Source organism: Sorex fumeus, unplaced genomic scaffold (assembly GCF_029834395.1).
Source record: "Sorex fumeus unplaced genomic scaffold, SorFum_2.1 ptg000072l, whole genome shotgun sequence".
Lineage (NCBI taxonomy): Eukaryota > Metazoa > Chordata > Mammalia > Eulipotyphla > Soricidae > Sorex > Sorex fumeus.
This window is the reverse complement of record NW_026606129.1, coordinates 29,541,629-29,557,572: the sequence shown is the minus strand read 5'-3', so window position 1 is coordinate 29,557,572 and position 15,944 is coordinate 29,541,629. Positions and strand designations below refer to the sequence as shown.

The 15,944-nt window shown below is 38.4% G+C and overlaps 1 protein-coding gene across 5 annotated transcripts in view; it reads right to left on the bottom strand.

The window, feature by feature from the left end:
• LRRC3B (leucine rich repeat containing 3B) overlaps positions 1–15,944 on the bottom strand; it is a 112,622-nt gene that overhangs the window by 91,814 nt on the left and 4,864 nt on the right. The window contains exon 2 of one of the 5 annotated variants that reach the window (XM_056129216.1): positions 14,411–14,495. The exons of the other annotated variants lie outside the window; for them this stretch is intronic. The gene's annotated coding sequence lies outside the window, so the exon portion shown is untranslated. The remainder of the gene's footprint in view (positions 1–14,410; positions 14,496–15,944) is intronic. 5 annotated transcript variants of the gene reach the window in all.

The window sequence follows — 15,944 nt, the reverse complement described above, 5'->3', positions numbered from 1 at the left end:
CAATTATGCAATATTTTAAAAATTTCTGATGACAAGAGCTTTAAAACCACTTCAGTTATTCTTTTGTTATATAAAGCTATTGTTCATTTTCTCATATTCTTCCATTTACTATTCATTAAATTGCAGAGGATAAAGTACCCCAGGCCTTTCACTTAAGATTTACCTCTTCACATGAGTTAACACCCTACCTACCCTTTGACTCTGCTAACCTAAACACTCGGCATCATCAAGTCACAACACTGATAAGGTTCCTACAGTAGCTCTATATTATGTTAACTTAGCTCCACTTGGTCACATTCCTCACAATTTCCTACCGTGAGGGGTTTTTGTTGGAGTGACCTCCATCGAAAACTGAGATTTGGAAGCATAAGTGAAGCAGCAGCATTCTGTGGGAAAGAATTCTTCCAGGTGACACACATGATTTCTTGTCTGTGGCCTGACTCCTTAGGAGCACAGAGGTGAGGGACCAGCTTCCTCAATGGAGTCCTGCATAACTGCATTCCTGCCTCATTTTCTGAGGTAGTATACTCAGGATAAAGGGTCCTGGCTTTTTCTACTCACAGATTCCAGACCATCTTCCCAGGCTCCTTGCTTTCTTGTTCTTGCTTTCCTTCATCTAAGTGCTGATACTGTCTCTTCTGAGCTCCACTGACCTAGAACAAAGTCAGGCCCACCACTGGGCAAGATAGTTCCATTTATAAATGTCTTCAGGGGCCCTCTGATTCATGGTCCCAGTTCAGTGACTTTTCTCAGATCCATATCTTTGCCCCCTGAGCAGCTTCATAATGCTGTAAGGTCCAATGCCTGTACTATCCCCATTATTTCATATCATTCACAATGATTCTGCTTCTCTGCTCACGTTCCAATTAATATTCCATTTCCAGGAGGGAAGTTTCCCCTTCTTTCTTTGGGGTAGAATAGCAGCCTCAACTTTCTTGAATGAACCCTGGAGTCTGATGCTCCAAGTCATTTCATTTCTTCAGGGTCCAGGTGCAATATCTCCACTGCCCCAGCATTACACAATGTTCTGCATCTGCAACAAGCTCAGTGGCCACTATAGGCCTATTTCTCTCCCCCCATCTCTGCCTGCAAGCTCTCTGTGCTCAGAGATGGGATCACAGGATATATATCTTTGGATACCCAGTCCTTAGAATAGATACATATTTGTTAAATAACCTAAACACAGGGGAGACAGAATAAATATGGCATTGTGGATTTCTAAATGTCAGATGGGAAACAAGATAAATGAGAAAGGATAACATTAAAGAATTCCATCCTGCTAAGGTGGATAGTTTACATAAAGTCTAAAGATTTTAAAGTTTACTAGGCCTAAGAATTTTGTAGGGAGTTTATGACAAATGCAGATTTCGAGTGTCACCCTTTTACATATTCTGATTTCTTAGGTCTGAGAGAGAAATTTAACACATACGCTCTGATGAAAGGATCCATTAGTACACATTTTATGAGCTATCACCAAAAAGAATATTATGCTTATAAACCTGTTGTGGAGTTACCCACACATCACAATTTGCCCTGCATTATTTATTTATTTTATGGAAGTTTCTCTCTTTCATATTTTCTAAATCTAAAATGGAGGGACAATTAGAGAAGCAATTCGTAAACTGTGTTATGTTTTTTTTTTGTTTTATTTAGTTGGTAGGAGGAGGTCAGGGGAACAAGGAGAACAATGAAGACCATAAAAATGCAGTTTTCTGGTCACCACTCCAAACATTCAGAATAGGAGTCTGAGGTGCTTTGAGAGAACTAGACTTCCTGTGGGGCTTTGAGTCAGGAAATTTTATTCCTGTGATTTAACGTCTTCCTTTTAAGAACCTGGGGCAGGGGTATTAATTTTCTGTCTTCATTTAATTATCCACATTTATTCCTGAACTTCCATCTATGAGGCACAGACCATATGGTACCCTGAAGGTAAATGATGAACACTAATTAGAAAAAGCCCTTAGGATGGGCTTATCAAAGGATTCTGAAAAAAAAAAAGACAGTGCTTGAGAAAAAGAAAAAATTGGGTAAGCAAAAAGACCAAAAAGTAAATTTATAGAAAATAACAAACAAAACTCCTAAATCAGGACAAGAGTATCTCATAAGTTTCTAGAGAGTTTAAATATTCACACCATGCCAATATATCCCTCTCTCATTGTTTGCTCATATACTCTAGACATGCCTCATGTATATCATAAATAGCATAGAACCTGGGTTTGGTGTAAGGATTAGAGATTTGGTATCAAACCCCACTTGAGTTTGATATCCTGCACCACACAATGGCCGTCTAAGTATCACTGGGTATAGTTCCAGGTCCCACGATCACTACCCCATGTTCTATAGGGTGTATCCCTAGAAGTCCAGAGCAACAAGGGGTTGCCCTGTGAACCCCAGTACCACAGAATCCAAGCAGTACTACATTACCAGGCCTAGAATTAAATTGCCAGCCTGGTTGTCATAATATTTTCCAGAGTACTTTAGATTCCCTAAGCACCTCTTAAAATCCAGTGCCCCACCCTACCCCCAGCCAAGAAATAAGTGGGAAGGGGGAATTAGGAATTTCTGGGGCAAGTGGTATAATTTTTATAATATTTCATTTTATTTTATTTCATTTATTTTGCTTTTGGGGTCACACCCCGCGATGCTCAGGGTTTACTCCTGGCTCTGCACTCAGGGATTACTACTGATGGTGCTTGGGGAACCAGATGGGATGCCGGGGATTGAACCAGGGCCGGACACGTGAAAGGCAACTGCCCTACCCTTTGTACTATCACTCTGGTCCATGGTATAATATTTTAAAAGTTATGTTCATCGTTGGTTATGTTACATATGCTCATAATAGTAGAGGTCTATTGCTTGCCTTTAAACTAAAAATGAAATGCCAAATTCCAGTTGATGAGTAGATTATTAGGTAAGAAAAGATTTTCTGGATTTGTGCATCTGTACTTCCTAGTTTTGCCCTCATTGTGGGGGAGGGAGTAGAGGGTTGGGCAATGGATCACCATGTTAAAAACCCATCTCAAGGTGTGATCACCTGAGAGATAACATGGAAATAACAACCAACGCAGTTCTATGACCAATGAGAGTCAGAGAAGGCATTATAAAAGAAAGTTCTCTTCTGTTGGGTAACTTAATAAATTTAAGAAAATTCAACCTAAGAATTATGATTGGTTCCATACCTAGAGAGAGAGAGAGACTTTTATTTGAAATGGTGATGGGTCTTTCCTGAGAAACAGTGGGAAAATGCTTTGAATAATCTCATTAACACCAATATTTACATTCATCATGGGTGGTTCTAATACTTTGAAATAAGAGGAAAATTGAGGTATATAAACAGCAGATTTGGATTTGAAACCCCAAAGGTTTCTTTTTTAAAGGAACTTACCCACCAACTTACGACCACTCACTCTCTCATGGGTAGAGGTAGAAAAGGGATGAAATCTGGAAAACATAGGTTCTAAAATAATAGTATCCTACAGGAGTTAGTCTCAAGGCTCCACGAGTGACAAATTTATAGAGGGATATATATTTCCCTTTACAACATTTAAATTCCAAGAAGTTCAAAAATATTTCATGACAACATAAATAGCGACATTCTAAACAGTCTTAAATAGAACTGCACTCTCCAAAAGAAATGAAAAATTACTCCTTAAATAACTTAAAATTTTCAAAGTGCCACAATAGACATGGAAAAGAGGAAAACAGGTAAAATTAAGGTAAATAATATATGTCAATAAATCCAATAGATGCAGTCATTTTGACAAATAAGCAAGTTACAATTTACTGAGCTTTTCCACATGGTCGTTGAAATGTAGTGTTTATCTTAAACGTCCAACTCAGTGTACTTTAGACATTGACATTTAGTTAGAAATACCTGACCTACATCTAGATTTCATAAAATTAACATTAGAAAACTGAACTTCACATATCCAAGTTGTTTCACAAAATCCGTCAACACTTTCCAATATGAACTGAGTATTAGGCTTATTTAAACCTAAGTGAATCACAAATAAAATGAACCATTGAGCTCCTCAGTCACTCTAACCATTATAGCCCAATCTGGGGAGCCGCAGGTACTGAGTGTGTTCTCAGATGTTCACCTACAGGCTGAGACAGGGATTTGACTTCTCATCCATGACTTGGCAACGAGGTCAGGGCTTCTAACAGTAGGTCCTCAATTCTTTTCTGGTAGGTGGTTTCTGATCCCCATTTCCTAGTTTCCACTCATCAATTGGAATTTGTCATTTCCTTTCATATCACTAACTTTAACTTCTTTTTCAATTTTCCAAATGATTTTTTAATTAAAATTACTGAAATTCTGTGGTTTAGTGTGTTATTAATAAGTTTCTCATGCACATCATTCCAATACCACACCCACCACAAGTGTCTGCCCTCTTTTTCCTAAGGGCTCCATAACTCTTTACTCACTTATTATTAAAGACAAACAAGAGACTACATAGCAAGTACCAGCACTTGTGGCATCACCAATAAAAATTGCTGACTTTTTTATACAGTTATGTAGTGTTCCAGAAATCCTGAAATGCCATTTATACACACCTTGAATTTGAAATCATTGAAGTTAATTCTTCCTAACTAGAACCTCTTTATAGAGGGGGACAACAATTGGTCCACTTCTCGCCCAGTAGTAGCTATAGGAGGGGGAAAGCTTCTTACCAAGAGATAGATACACAACACTTTCTGGCATTCCTTATTTACCCTTGCTCATTCTTCATAGATTCATAGGGAAAAGCCTACCATTTAAATTATAGTTTTCTTAGGTTCACAGAACTGGACAGTGCAAATGAGGACTTTTGATTTTTCGTGAGTTAGTAGTGCCATTTGAAATATGATTATCATTGAGATTATACCTCTAATATAAGCCAGGAAACTTCTAGCACATCTGATGATTGAGCTCAATGCTGATGTAAGTTATTTAGTTTGTTTAATATTAATGATATCATTAAGATTGGGGAGTGAAATATGCATGTATAAATTCTATGAGAAGGTGTGTACTTTATGTATGCTTTTTTTTTCTATAATCCTCTATACTTGAAGTCATATTTAAAAATATTAATTTGGAGCCTGGAGAGTATTAGTGGTGTACAGTGGTTAGGGTGCTTGCCTTGCAAGCAGCTAACCTGGGTTACATCTTCGGCACCCATATTCTCCCCAAAATACCATAAATTCTTTCTGAGAGCAGAGCCAAGAGTAACACCTTAGTATCATTAGGTGTGGCTCAAAAACAAAAAAAAACATAAAAATTAGTCTGGTTGAGAGAGGTGATTTAACAGGCTGAATGCACGAGACCTGAATTAATCTCCAGTACCACACATTTCCCTCAGTACCACAGGAAATATTTTCCAAGCACAGAGGCAGGAGTAGCCTTATAACACTGCTAGATGTGGCCCTCAAATAAAAAAAATAAATATCCTTTTAAAAAAATATTTTATTTTGGGGGGCCAGAGATTTAGGCCACACTGAAAATATATCACCCCACTATATATATACATATATATATGACTCAAATAATTAAATATATTAAGACATATTGCTTTCACTGAATAGCTAAAAGGACGCATGGCAGGAAAATGGTTACCAGACTCCCTCATATAGATATTAAAATACCAGTGCAGTATCCTAATATCATATTTCTCCACTAGAAACAGCTGCTTTGTGTAGACCCCACAAGTGCCCCCCGCCCCAGCATCAATTTGTCTGCTCACACCTATGACTTTATCCACTACTTAGGAGAAAGATCTCTCTGTCTTAATTCTCTGTTGTCATAAGCACAAATAAGTGGCAAAGTCAATAAAGGGACACAATATTTTAAAGAAGCTATACTGCACAATTTTTCCTGAGAAAGCCCTAGAAATTGATGCTGACTTAGAGGTTTTGGAGTTTGGGAAGCAAAAGGTAACTTCCTACTACCTCAATACATTACCATTAATCTTTCTAGAAATCAGTTGGCTCTTCTACCTTCAAGAATAAAAAGCGAATTAAAATATCTGACTTTTTATTACTGAAGCAATTTTCCTCAGTTGAGTACAATATGAAAGTATATTTAGAAACACTACAGCACCTTCCAGTTAAAATGAGTTACGTGGGGTTGACGTGGTAGACTCAGGCGAGGCTGCTGGAAAGACTGGGGGCCTTGATTTCTCAGCACTGTTGGCACAACATTTGGAAACACCTCTAGCACAGAACAACACAGCCACTTTGAACATTTTGTTCTTTTTAAAAATTTTCTGGAGGGGTTACCTCCAGAAGGACTTGGGGAGCCTGGAGGCAGCTCCTGACAAGGATTTGCATGAAAGCACTGCAGGTCTGACGCTCTGGTGCTTGGCCTGGCATTGTGGTGATCCCACCTGGCAGTGCTCAAGGCGTTTTCTAGTTTTGTTTTTTTGGAGTTTTTTTAACACCCAAACCAAGATTCAGCTCACAATTTAATATTGTCAATACACATACTTCATTATACAACTGGCATGCCAACTGTTACCTAAGTACTTCAGACTCTTCAAATTCACACCCACATACTTTGAACTCATCTGCACCCAGATATGAATAAAGATGAAGAGAATCTTGAGGAAATAGCTTCTCCATTCTCAAATGGCAAAAGCCACAGGGAAAACTCCTTGTAGTGTGTGAGGGATTTCTCAAAGGAATAAGAAAGGATCTGCATCGCCATTTTGTCAGAAGAAAATAATATTCTTCTACGGTTGCTCACCAACTGGGAATTAAGAATGTAAAAGAATCTCAGACATACTTTTCAGTATCTATTTCTGTGCTTCTCTTTTTTGGGGGGAATGTCACACCCGGCAATGTACAGGGGTTACTCCTGGCTCTACACTCAGGAATTACTCCTAACAGTGCTCAGGGGACTCTGTGGGATGCTGGGAATTGAATCCGGGTTGGCTGCATACAAGGCAAACGCCCTATCCACTGTGCTATCACTCCAGTCCCTGTGTTTCTCTTATAAAGAAATGATATTTTTTTGCTATTTCACTAAATTTAAGTTAATTAGGTTTAGGTAGGTCAGCAACCCATCTCTTCTACGAACAATTGTTCTAGAAGAGCTCAATGAAATTACAAATGCTTAAAAGCAGTCATTTGCTTGCGTGCTGGGTAAATAGAAAAGCATGCTGACTCTATTTGTTTTACTACCATTATGTCTCTGTGGGGTGAACTAGTAAAAATGTACAGGCAACTAATAGCTTGGTGGTGTACTATACACATACATACATACTACACATATATATGTAGTATATGTATGAATATATGGATAAATACATATATAGATATCTCTCTCTATATAGATACATAAACGTGTATATATATCTATATATAATGTATATACATACCTATATATACATATCTATATATGCATATGTATACATGTAATATCAAAAAAATTAGTTTTCCTACATATAAAACCATTATTTCAGAAGTCCCCAAGCCCAAATGAAGTGTTTTTCAATGCTTGTGTAGAAACTGGATTTTTTTTACCTAATTCATGAGTGCTCATTCATTTATTACACAAGCCAACTATATGCCAAACTATTGGTCAATATCAGATACCCTAGTATCAATCTAGCACATATTTACTCTGTGATATTTCATAAAGTGGCTAAATGTCCCTAAATAATTTATAGTAACCTCCTAAATTAGTCACTTAGTTGCCATAAAATATACTATAGACTGAGGGACTTACACAACAAGAATTTATTTCTCATAGTTCTGAAGACTGAAAGTCCAAAGTCAAGAAGTCCATATAATCAAAGCCTAGAGAGGAATTTTTCATTAAGTTGCAGATGGAAATGCTTTGACATATTCTCCATGGCCTTTTCTCAGTGAGTGAGGGTGGAAGGAGAGAAAACTCTTTGCTATCTCTTATAAGACCTCTAATCCCATCATGAGGATTCTTCCTCAACTGTAATCAAATTACTTCCCAAGGGCCTGCCTACATATAATAATATTAGGGGTTAGAACTTTAACAACTAAGATGTGACTATGTAGCTATGGTTTTTCTGGGACTCAATACCTACAGTGGTTAGGGAAGGTAAGAATCTTCTTTTTTTTCATTTTATTATTATTATTTTCAATTTTTTGTTAAATAACTATGATCTATGAATTTATTGATAGTTATTTTTAGTTATATAATATTCAACACAAATCCCACCAGCAGTGTCAACTTCCCTCCACCAGTGTTCCCATATTTCCTCCCCACCCCAACCCTACCTGTCAACTTGTCTGGCACATTACAAAGTTTCAGTAGTTGCAACTTAGATCTCATGTTTTCAGTTTTGTTGAGTCTGTTTTTGGGATATAGGACTATATCCTTCACTCATATCATTGGTATAACTAAAGCTCCGATGCCTGTTTACCCATTAGGGAAGACAATATTCTTGACACCAACAGGACATGAGAACCATGGGAGCATCAAATTTCTCAAGCTTGAGAGCGCAAATAATCTGGTCCTTGAAGGCGACTGAAATATACTCTGAGACTCCGCAGAGTCCTTAAAGCAGGGATGGTAAAGTCTCTGCAACGGGGCCAAATCCCATAGCTAATGTGGCTGGGAAGTCAGATATTCTTAATTCAAGGCCTTTGAAGCTTTCCATGATCACATGAAACCAGACAGTAGAACAAAACAAAGATAACGAGAAACCAGAATAATGCAAAGAACTGATGCATTATCATAATTTGGAGGATTCTGCAAAGCAGCAATTACAGATTGCTTTTAAGCAGGGCTGCTGAAGTAAGCTGCGTGCACTTCCACCTCTTTGCTGCTCGAAAGCCACCTCCACCAAGCTGGGCTCCTTAACTAGAAATAATTTGACTCTTCAAAAGTTTCATTTCCTTAAAAGCCTGCAGGATCAAAGCCAGCCTGGTACAGAAAAGGATCAAAAGGGGAAATCACACAACTGCAAGCACAGATTTGACAGGACCCTGACTGACACCTAATACAGCTGAGTTCTTTTCACAGTCCTCCTCCACCTCTACGAAACAATCAACACACACCACAGAGAGATGGAGAGCGCCTTTTCCCGCGATCTTGAATCCACGCAGAAGCATCAATAACTCTGAGCTGGCTCTCTGGCATACAGACTTCCAAAATGGAATGTCAAACTCCTTCTGATGTTTTTAACAGAATGAACGGGGAAAATACTCCTACATTTTTCTTCCCCCATCTATTGTTAAAATTAAAAAAAAGGCAGGTGAGGACATTCTGGTATCTTTGAGTGACTGAAGTCACACTGTGGGGCTGTACTGAGTGTGTGAGTTTGCCACAGTACACAGGGGACATAGGATGATTCCACCTCATGTTTGGTTCCTTCCAGGAGCTTCACCTGGAGACTCTAAAAGGTTTCTCAAAGCAAAACACGTAGGATAAGAACCGTGAGAGCTATTTGCCAGGAAGCCAAGGGATCTGAGATCTTCAGGGACTTTTTCACATGTGGTCACACATCTAATGGTACAGTCATGCTTAAAATCGGGAATTGCGATGGCCAATCTCAACATATTATACCAGCTCCATTCTTCTGAGGAAGGCTGGTGAGAGCCTCTAGAAGTGTTCGATTTTTTTCATACTGTCTGGCTGTGAACTGAATTAGTTCTGCCACTCAACACCATAGGAATATTGAACAAAAACAGATTTTTGGACTTTGGAAAGTCCAAGGTCATATCTCTACTAGTACAGGCAGGGAGGCCGAAATAAGAAGAGTTTTATAACTCACTCTGGTATGATCAAAGGTCATTGGGCCCACCCTAATCTGCTCAGTTACATGTGAGCCCTCAATCCACATTGTCTGCTCTTTTGGGTCTGAGCTCACAAGACATCCCTCCTTATATGAAGAAAGTCTGGTGGGCAAAGATTGACCATTTTTCTTTGATGGACCAAATGTCCCTTACACAGTGACACCAAGTCTAATCACCAGTATTTGGGCAGGGCTCTTGAACATTTTCTCAATCTCACTTTACAAAACTTTTCCCATGTGCATATTTGACACAAGGCATATGGTTTTCCAATTAACACTCAAGTCAAAGACCTATGTAGTATTTGTTACTGGCCAGAGATCAAAGTCGTTATCTATGTTAATTCATATAACCTTTCAAGTTCTTATCATCCTTAACATCAATACTATGTATTATTAGAATCATAGCAAAATGGCCAACCCAGGTCTCATTTGTACAAGGTATATAATTTACTACTTAGCTCCAATCCAGGCATGTATTAGTATATCCATTTTATACAGAGAACACTGATATGAATTAAAACTTAGAAAAAAAAAACTCCCCAGAGTCATTACTTCAACTGTTAAATTAGAACGAGCCTAAAGATCTCCAGAAAATGAACGGCTAAATAAGAAAACATCCAGTTAAAGGGGAGGAAACAAAGCTGGCAAACAAAGAAAAGAAATGGGGCTGGTGAACTGCCAGGTATCGAGAATGGGAGTGGAGAGACCTGAGAAAAAGCATTTTTCTTGTAACAAATGTAAGATCTGGGGTAGGGCAGGGGCAGAAGTGTGAGCTGATAAATTTGAACAAACTGTAGAAAAAACACAAATTTGTAGTGTCTGTCAGATTCTATGGTGTAAATACTTCTGCCATAACTGATTGCAGGCTCCCAACCTAAAGGACAGAACTGGAGAGAAGAAACGTCAACAACTGCTAGTGTTAACCAGAACCAACACATACGCCCTATATCCCAGGACATAGCCAAGGACAATAAGATAAAGACAAACCAGGACTATCTGAGGTAAACCTGTTCAACTGTATTAAGGTAGTAATAGTTCTCTAACCAATTCAAACATTTTAACAAAGACTAATGGATTCAATGTTAGTTATAATAAATAAATAAATAAATAAATGTGGTTCAGAAGATCACATAGCCAACATTTTATGAAGTTGTCCTTCATCTTTCCCACATTATTTCTCAGTGACAATTATTGCTGCAGGACAAGATATCACGTGTGTCACTCTTTTCCTTTACTCTCATCTTGATCTGTCAGTTAGTCTTCCATTCTCTTTCCTCCCAAGGCTAACCACTTATTCAGGCACCAGAAGTGTCCCAGGTATGTCAAAGCCTCAGGATTGTAGTATGCAAGCAGCACTGTTTGGTCTGTAACATGTAAGTCTACAGGGTTCAGCAAAAAGAGTGTGAATCTCTAAACAGGCATGCCATTAGATGGAATGGGTAGAGAAAATAGTAAGGAGAATACAAGCACAGAGGAGTCAACTAAACCAACCAACAAACTGGTTAGGATGCATGCCAGTGCCCAAACCAGGTGGTCTGGTTCCCAGTTAGGTAGTCACAGAATCATCAAGAGGGTGTTTGCTCTCTGGTACATCTACACAGTGGAATACTATGTGGCTGTTTGAAGAGATGTCACTGTCACTGTCACTGTCCTCCCATTGTTCATCAATTTGCTCAAGCAGGCCCAGTAACATTATGAGACTTGTTACTGTGTTTGGCATATCGAATACATCAAGGGTAGCTTGCCACGCTTTGCCGTGCAGGTGAGATACTCTCAGTAGCTTGTGGGCTCTCTGAGAAGGGTGGAGGGATCAAACTTGGGTCGGCTATGTTGGCTGCATGCAAGGCCCTATCTGCTGTGCTCTCAGGGTGGACATGAAGAGTATCATGCTAAGTGAAATTAGTCAGAAAGAGAAGGACCGACATAGAATGACTGCACTCATTTGTGTAATATAAAGTACCATAATATGAGACTAACACCTAAGGACAGTAGAGACAAGGGCCAGGAGGATCACACCATGGTTTGGAAGCCGGCCCCACATACTGGGGGAAATGGCCGTTGGAATGAAGAAGGAACCACTAAGTAAATGATGATCGTAGGGGGTAGCCCAGGATGGGAGATATGTGCTGAAAGTACACCAAGGACAAATGATGACCTCTTAGTATTTATACTGCAAGTCACAATGCCCAAAACTAAAGAGAAAGTAGAAAGGTACCTGCCACAGAGGCAGGGTGAGGTGTGGAATGGGGATGGTGAATGGGACACTGGGAACAATGGTGGTGGAAAATATGCACTGGTGGAGGGATGGGTGCTCGAGCAGAGTTTGACTAAAATGCAATCATGCAAGGTTGTAACTGTATCTCAAGATGATCCAATAAAACTTCGTTTTTTAAAAAAGATGTTTTCTGATATGATGCCTCCTGCAAAAATAAAAACTTTCCTTGATGAGGTGTTTCTTTTTACTAAGCAGGTTCCACTTCACCAATCAGAACAAACAGAAATATGGTGGTTTCCAGGAGCAGGGACATCCTGTCATCTTCCCCCATGCAGGACAATGGGAGCCATCTGTTTAGGAAATATTCCATGACCACAGTCCCCTCTTCATCACTCACAGCCTTGTTATTCAGCTTAAGAATTCTTCAAAGTCTGGCTTTCCCTATAGATCTCAATCTACCTGCTGCATCAAGGACAGTTCTGATGAGGCAGTAGGCAAGGAAAGGAAGAGGATCTTTTAAAACTATGGTGACCGCTCTGCTTTGAAAACAATACACTGAATGGAAAATTGAAACTTGCAGCTGAAAAGCAACATGGTCTGATAATCCAACATTAGTCTGAGATGAAACTGGTCAAGATGAAGAGGAGCTGATATGGCAACAATGAGGCACTATATGAAGGCAATGTTCACCCAGAAGCAAGAGGCTATAGTTACCCCAAGAAAGTCCATTTTCTAGTTCTGAACAAAGCATCTCTAAGTGAGGTTATAGGCCCAAGCTCTTTCATTTCAAGGTGTTCTTTACTTCTAAATGCTCATAAGGATCCACAACCATGATCTCCAGTAATAGGGAAAATAAAGCCACTCCACTGGGCCAGAGAAGGAAAATTTGCTCCTGAAACAGAGATAAAAAGAAATAAAATCTGCCAGGAGGAATCGGTTATATTTTGCCCAAGACTGTTTCATCTCACAACTACAACCTTAGAGAAGAGATTAAGATCCATTTTCTCCTTCCATGTGTAGAAACAGTCACCAGATTCTCTCTTGTTGGTGTCACAGACTTTAGAGCATTTGCAAATATAATTAAAAGGATACATGATCTTAACTGGAGAAAACAAAATCATCACTTCATGTAAAACATTAGATGATCATAGCTTAGTATTTCCATTATAAAGGCAGGGCAGTCACGGTCACGGTCCTCCCAGGCCCACCATGCATCTTAAATGTAAGAGCAGTGACCAGCAATTTTGTTACCATTATGAATAATATTTGCTTATGACCCAGTACAGTGCTAAGTTATTTCACAGCATTTATGCTGATCCCTACATCAAAATGATAGGAATCCCAGCAATATATCATATATACATATTATACAATGTCACCATGGTTCACATGTATAATTATATCAACAAAATGTGTTAAATCCCTACATAGTTTCTTTTATGGATATAAACATTTATTCTGAGGTCCACAGGCATTGTCAGACTGCCAAAGGACACCATGACAAAACTAAGATTAAAAGCCCTTGGTGAGTTTATTGAGTATCCAAATAAATAAGGAACAGGGGAATGTGAGCGGGCTATGGCAGATAGCTGTCTTTGAGCTCAGCACATTAGGAATGATTTAGTCACATTATTTTCATTTATAAAGCTCCTCATAGGTCCTTCTCTTTCTGCTATCCTATAATAACTCTCTTATTTTCTTTCATTTGTATGCCTTGTTTTGCTATGGATCAAACCCAGGAAGAACCTGCACAGATTTCCCATACATGTAAAGCATTTACAACGGTGCTCCATCGGCTCCCCACTGCTATTTTTTCTTACCCTTTATGTTCAGCTTATTACTATATATCTTTTTAATTTTCCTGTGCTAATCATTGGATTTTCTTCCAGTGGGTGATCTGTTTTTCCCTGATGGTGGAGTCTCTCTCAATTCTTCTTTCTTACTCCACCTCCCCTTGACCTTCTTGACTTGGCTAACTAATAGCCATGAAGAATCTACCCCATATTCTTCAGCAAGGAAGAATATCATTTTTGTTCTGGGAACCAGTTTTAAGAAGCTCTTGGTCAATAGTCTGACTACCAGAACAAATACCTAGGAAAGCACTCAACGATAGAGGCTCCATAATATTGCAAATTCAGATTGAAGTATACTTTGCAGAAAGAAGAGGAAGCACTGTCATTAGATAGTTATTAATGGCCATCCTTCTAGGGACTGGACCAGGATTCTTCTCTGCTTAAATTCCCAGTGCCGCCAGAGGAAAGTATACTGCTTAGTCACTGCTCACTGGACGAGCCCCCTGCAAGCAGCTTCTGCAAGTCTCACTTTTCTAAATCAGAACTGAGGTTTGAGACCAAGAGGCAAAGCCAATGAGACTTTGTGACCTTTGTGCTTTAGCTTTGGACAAATAGACAAGTGCACAGTACCTTCTCCCTGCCCTCACCAGGAGAAATATTTGTCCTGAAATAGCCGTCTCTCCCAGCAAGACACTGAATACTTAGATGCAGATAGAAAATTCTATCAATGACCTAAAAGAGAAAGGAAGAAAGAAGGAGAGGATATGAAGAAAGAAAAGAAGGAGGAGGGGAAAAAATCAAGAAACTGATCTGCATTTAAAAACACAATTTTGTCAAGAAATCACTTCATGTTTAAGAATATCTCCCACTATTTAGTTTTCATATATTTTTAATTTTCAATAAAAATCTCCTTTCTGTTTAAAAAAATAAAACTATCTGAAAGTGTGGTGATCTTGTAGGAAACAAGAGAGATCTTAATGTCTAGATGGTAAAATAAAACAAGGCATTTCATAAATTTTACTTATCTGGTCATTTATCTTCTTAAACGAAAATATGTGGGGGTGGGTCTTCTTCAGTGTTTATTAATTTGTTCATTTTATATGAACCATATGATCCTTACTAGTAGCATAATCTTTGGTGATATGTTCTAAGACTGCCAGCATCGGAGCCAATTAAGATTTCATTCTAATAAAAAATGATCATTTCCTATGTTAATTTGTGATTAGTATCTCATTAAATTTGAATAAAAACTATTATATGAGTCATCACATATAGGAGCTCTCCTTATGGTTCTCAACCACTTGTAGAAAATCAAAGTCATAATCAGCACATGAAACTAATATTGAGTTTATTAACCTTATGGATTAAAATATAAATTTATGATGTAAATATCAAGGTATTATGTATATCTATCTCTGTATATGTAAACCTATATATTTAATGAAGTGAGATAGTTTTTATTGAAGGAAGCTTATCTAAAAAGATGTGAGGGGAGATAAAGAGAGAACACAGATTTCTCCAGAGAGAAAAAGCAAGCAAAGAGCAAGACGCAAATTCAAGGGAGAACACAGGCTTGAAGAGCAAGCTAGGTTTTATATATTTATTTAAAGCAAAACCCAAGGACAAAGCTTTCAGGCTCTACTTGTTATTCTTCAAACTCCAGAGAATCATGTTACCTAACTTTGATTTACTGAAAGTAAACAGGTCAAGTTTAGTTGAACTAGGTTTTGATTATAATTTTTGAATCTCCTACCCAAAAAGAGACTATCAATTCACATTCTCCACTGTGAAAACACAGTTATTTAATGTGACCCATTTTTCATATCCTTTCTCCCAAAGCATGTTGCTTAACAGCATTTTTTTCAACTGTAAGGAAACTCATATTCACATGAATTAAGAGAAATACTTGCCTAAAGAATTGCTCCCAACATAAATGCTATGTGAGCTTTTCCATGTTTTACTCCAGACGGCTCAGTAAAATAAGTAAATAGGGTGAAAACCATTGGGATAGACTGAAGGTACAACCAACTCCTTGCCACACTGAAAAAGCTAGTTTGGGAATCAAGATGACTGCCCAGGTCGAAATGAATACTTTTTTGGGTTCCTAAACACAGCCATTTCTTTACTCATCCTATTTATTATGCCTGATTTCGATGTTACATCTTTGATGCTCTAACACTG